The sequence below is a fragment of the Triticum urartu genome, chromosome 7A (assembly GCF_056163025.1).
Source record: "Triticum urartu cultivar PI428250 chromosome 7A, HENAU_Tu73, whole genome shotgun sequence".
Lineage (NCBI taxonomy): Eukaryota > Viridiplantae > Streptophyta > Magnoliopsida > Poales > Poaceae > Triticum > Triticum urartu.
Window position 1 is genome coordinate 733,388,202 of NC_141879.1, and position 5,806 is coordinate 733,394,007.

Genomic DNA, 5,806 nt, shown 5'->3' on the forward strand with positions numbered 1-5,806 from the left:
TGACGGCAGTGGCGGTAGCCAGGGTTGAGAGAGGCTCTTTTTTGGGATTTAGGATCCCCATTCTTGATTTATCATAGCACAATCAAGCCAAACGACGTAGGAGTTTCTAAGCTGATATATTCTAATTCCTACACAACTTCTTCCCTTTTTCTTTTCCTACACAACTTATTTTCTTTTGTGATGTACTATAAGAGATCACTTTTCTTATATGCAAAGAAAAAGGAAAGCTTACAAGTTGTGAACTGAAAGACCTTTTGGCTCAAATATTGCAGATTCGCTCTTCTTTCTACACACTTGCAGCCTTCTACATTCTGAATTTTGTGTTCTCTTTCGTCCTGATGCACATGCCTCAAGGTCAAGGTCTGGTTCAACAACGGACACACAGACACTACGCATGTTTGGCCCAAGGAAAAAAAATAAGGCAACGAGATGCATTTTTCTTTCCTTTAGATCAGACACACACACAAACAGTCATCAATACTGTATACAGGAACAGAAACAGAGACACGATGCATGTATGGCCCAAGGAAACAGAAATGAATGGTAGCTAGCAGATATATCAGTAAAACAGCAGTGAGCTTATATATGGTTAACAATCAGAAACATGAGGCGAGGACTAATTAATCTTGCGTGCACACACGTAAGCTAGTCACTTCCAATCTATCAATACTGTATACAGGAACAAAAACAGAGCTGGCACCAACTTCTTTCCTTCACACGCACGGCACAAATCACTAGTCCAGTTCATCAATGTCGATCCAGCATACAGCACCTAAGCCAATCACCACCGCCAAAATCTCTACTTTTGCCAACTAGTCAGTGTCCCAAGGAGAAGGAGGAACCCTCAGGAGCATGAACTAAACAGGTACAACTAGGCCAACTCACAGCCATACACGAAGCCGTAGAGGTCAGAGCTCCATATGTTGAAGTCGCCTCCGGTGTCCTTCTTCTCATAGTAGCCATGAACCTTGTACCCATAGGAGTTCCGGCAAGTGTAATATGTTCCTTTGGGGGAGGCAAAGCCGGATCCGTGGAGCACAACGACATGTGCCCATAACCCCTTGTAAGGCCCCGGTGCATAGTAGATTTGCATCGCTTTTAGATAGGCGAACAGCGCTCCCATACGAAGGGCTCCCATGAGCGGCACACCATTCGCAAGCAGCCTCACTATCGTGTCTGTATCTTCGATCGTAATCCGGAACCTACACATATAAAGATCACTGACACACATGCAAAAAGGTTCTGTGTGTGTGTGTGTGTGTGTGAGAGAGAGAGAGAGAGAGAGAGAGAGAGATACCAGCACTTGAGCCTCAATGAGTGTCGCGGAAGGTCAGGACGATGAAAGTTGAACTTTGTTGCCACAAGCGGCACGCAAATAGGTTTTCCATCCTTCCAAATCTTCTGTCGTAATAACTTTTCTCTTGTCCAAACTTGACCCGTGCACATCTTTGTACACAGCCTCGATCCCAAATGAACATAGGTTCGCGGGCTCGTGCCAGCCATTTTGGGACCCTCTCAAAGTTCTCAATAAATCCACCAGGGCCATGAAAGCATATATAACACACAAATCACCTAAAAACAGATGAACAAGGTAATTCTGTTTAGCGGCAATAAAAACAGGACAGATTATGACCCTTTGAGTATGCTTTATAAAAACAGCACATACAACTAATGCTAGAATAAATACTCATTTTTCTCTTTACAAGTTAGCAGTATGGATCCTCCTACTACTTCAGCAAATGGAACCTTACCCAAATGGACCCCAGGAACAAAAAGGTGAATGAACAATGTTGATGTATAATCAAGAAGAATTAATATGGTCACTTATGTAGTCACTGTACACAGAAATGGATGCCAGCAGAACTGTGCAAAACCCGAACGACAGGAAGACTGAAGATTGAATTAAATAACATACATATATGCATCAAATTGAGGATTTCTAGCCGTGAATGTCAGATATTAGCATGTTAAGTTCCTTTTTCTCTTCTTGCAGGAATGCTTATGCCTCCAGGACTACCTTCTAACAGATAATTTCCAGTCTAATTATTTTACGACACTGCTAGAACTTTGAACTTCCACCAGTTCCTTATATTACCATGTTTGGAAATAATGAATTGCATAGTACAGAATTTTAGGTATATGCTTGTAAACCTAAAGAGCCTAACTGGGATGCAAATTCTACAGAAATGGACATAAGAAAAATGCGCAGTTGGGATGTCATTGGTTGTTGACCCAACAGAAACACATGAATGTGTCAGAATGACCTTTCAGAATGCTACTTGCAAATTTTGCAGGAGTTTGAATAGAGATGTCTGCAGCACAAATGATTTTTCCATGAGGACAAGCTCATGTCCGAAGTTTCTACAATGTAAAAGAGCTTAACTATTTCCATTTGCACAGCATGTAAAGGAATCACAACTGCAGCTATTTGTTAACAAAGTTTTTACAAACTCAACAGATTAAATATGAAGATATCTATGCGAAGAGTTGACACTTGAATAGTGCAATAAAACTGGAATATCAAATGCTTCATTTCAAGTTCTCATGCTATATCTTGGAAATCAACAAAATCATGAATACCTCGCTGCTGGTATAGAACAGGGAAATCAACTCTTATGGTATTGAATATGACTCGGGTCATTGTCCAACAATATGAAGCTTGATTCTCAGTCAAACAATCATCACATCTTGGAGGCGGTATGTTGACAAACAGGTTGTATGAAGATTTGAATAACTTTTTGCATGAAGCGCATCTCCAAGACTTCACGATAAGAGAGGCAGGCTTGCTTGACTCCATCAGATACCAAGGGCTGCCAACATACTTCAAAGACAAGAGACAAGGGTTTGGTGGGTCGGCAACCCACCCATTTCCCACCCTATTGATAACCTACAAACAAACAAAGGAAACCAAATTTTAATTTTGCGTGCTTTTGGAAATCTGATGGCTTGATGCTAAGTGAAGATAATGAACAGGATGACAGTGATCATACTGCATTTAAGTAATCAAAATGCATGGTAGGTTCAGCTTTCACATCCATTTTAAATTAACACAAAAGGATACAAGTATGAGTGCCGTATCCCCGTCCTGGTGCAGTATTCTGCACCGATACGAGACTTCTGTGACGTATCCCTGCAACAGAGGCTGGGACACGTACAGCCTGTGACCACTTGATCGGCAGCCCAGCGGAAGGCCAGCTCGATGGATGACAAAACCTAATCGCCTGGAATCCTCTCGCCGTCACCTGGCAGTTGTCATCGATGAATCGAAGTCTGGGCGACGCATCTAGAAGCTCCGTCTAGGCGCCGCCGCCAGCGCCTCGCTGCTCGTTTTCGTCAATCATCTATCTTAGATAATCTGTACACAAGTAATAAGCTTCAATCCATGCCTCCAAGCTCTCCATTTGAACCTCCATGCTTTGGATTAGGATTTAGGAAAGAACGAAGGGCATCTATTCATCTCAAATGTTAGGGAATGACTGACGTCTAGGTCGAACAGTTAACCCTCTGTCACTCGTTCTGGGAGTCTGGGACTGGGTCCAGGAGTAACCATGCTGATGATTCAGATCAGCATGAATGAAAAACTATCAGGTTACATCATTGTTGTCAATTTTCTCATCCTCAAAAATATTGTTTAGTGGTGTTGATTTTTTATGCATTTATACATATACTCGCCGTGTCCCAGTGAGCCTATTTTCAGAAAATGCAGTTTTCCCGTGTCGCCGTATCAGCATTGCCGTACCATGTAACATAGATTGAACTTGCAATTAGTTGAAGGACAGGTGACTTACCGGAGGGAAATCCGGAAATACTTCTGGTTCGCGGGGAGGTGGCACGGGAGGGGCTGGTACCCTGAAGACAGGAGGACCCGCCGGGACCACCCAGGGCTCCGGAGGCTGGTGCATGGGAATCGGTGTGGCTGGAGGCGCATCGTCGTCTTGGATGGCAGGCGCCGCCGGCAACGCGCTTTGGTTGGCCCCCATCTCCGATGCGGCGGTGGCGTGGAACCCTCTCTTTCCCTCGCTCACGGAGACGGAGATGCGGCGCGGTTAGGGCCCGTTCTTTTGAGGTATCCTGTGGAAATAAACTTCAGATAAGCTCCTATGAAAATAAGCTTTAGATAATAAGCTAGCGAGTTCTTTTCGGTGCATGTTTTTTCAGCTTATTTGTGATATGGTCAGTGAAAAATCTGTAATGCCCTTGGACTATATTGTTGTTCTAATTAAACAACATCACATTATTTTATCATTTTGTTGCCCATATGAACATAAATTTGATTTCCAAACACCACAACATGTTATAATCAAACATAAGGAGCATCATTGTTTCACATACGAATATCATACATGTATTCCCAACAAAGCAAATAAGTGCACAATAATACAAATGAGTTCCCAACAATACATGTTCTAATCTTTTTTCATAAATGTATTCCATGCCCTGTTGACCTGTTCGTCCATTCAAGCCTCACACTAGCTAGGATGTTCATCCTTGACTGAAGACATCACCATGTTTGTTCTCAGTAAAGAGTTCAAGAGCATAGTAAACAATATAGCACACAACATCTACATATTGCTACTCATAAACAATACAGCAGCAGCACCTCCATATCAAAATTTTGATGAAAAGATCATGCAACTACTCCATAAGGCAGCAACACCTCCATATCAATTTTACGATGAATCCTTCTAAAAAAATTATGATGAAAACAATGATAGCAACCATACTACACGTAAACATCCATCCAGCATCTACTGACTACTCATATATCAGCAGCCAAACATAGCAAATCAAGATGAAAACATCATAAACCAGCAGCTACATAGCAAATCTACATTAATATTTTTGCAAAGAAACAGAGGATGTTCCTCACCTTGCAGACGAGCTCATGCTCGGGCTTTAGGCCTCGGACTGGGAGGAGGGAGGGGAAACGGTGCTCCGTCCGCCGGACTGGTGCGTCGACCAAAGTGGGGGCGGCGTCCGCCGGAGTTGTGCGCTGGCCGGACTACTGCTGGAGATGGGGGCGACGGCCTAAGGGGTCGAGGCAGAGAGAGGAGCAACGGCGGGAGATGGGGGCTACCCGCTGGCCATGTCGTCGGAGATGGCCGCGGCGGGGAGCAGCTGAGCCGAGGACTAGCGGCGGCGGCGACTACCTGCAGAGGAACCCTAGCTGTGCGGTAGCGAGAGGGGATCGAGAACGACGGATCGTGGTTTTTTTTTTTTTCACGCCGGGCTAGGTGGGACTCAGGCTGGGCGCTGTGGCTGTTTTTTTTAGCTAGAAGTTCCAAGCTAGTACGAGTACAACACAGCTCCGGCCCGATGCTGTTTATCTTTTTCATTTCCACATATGTTTTCTAAAAAAAACGTCCACAGTTGTTTTACAGAAATTCTTCATTTCAACAATGAAAGACCCCGCGAATCAACCTGTGGTTGAGTTGGTTAGGTGGACAGTGGTATCCCCAACCCACCAGGGTTCAAATTCTGGTGCTCGCATTATTTCTGGATTTATTTTAGGATTTCCGGCGATGCGCTTTCAGTGGGAGGAGACGTTTCCGTCGACGACGAGGCGCCTAAGTGTATGCGCGTGTATATGAGCGCTTGTGTCTGTACTGATGCTAAAAAAAACAATGAAAGACCCCTAGAAACAAAGTCAAAATCCAGCAATTCCTTCATTTTTACTACTCCCTCCATTTACTTATACAAGGCCACTATGGAATATACATTTTGCATCTATACAAGGCCATCAACAGTAATCGAGGCAAAATTCATGATATTTTCTCGTACTAGCAACCTATTTAATACTTGCATG

At 43.7% G+C, this 5,806-nt stretch overlaps 1 long non-coding RNA gene across 1 annotated transcript; it reads right to left on the reverse strand.

The window, feature by feature from the left end:
• Positions 1-533: 533 nt before the first annotated feature.
• LOC147962428 (uncharacterized) lies at positions 534-5,255 on the reverse strand. The gene is made up of 5 exons (XR_015611635.1): positions 4,871-5,255; positions 3,789-4,071; positions 2,581-2,887; positions 1,298-1,572; positions 534-1,202 (listed from the first exon to the last, which is right to left on the reverse strand). It is a non-coding gene; the product is annotated as an uncharacterized LOC147962428 (long non-coding RNA).
• Positions 5,256-5,806: the final 551 nt, after the last annotated feature.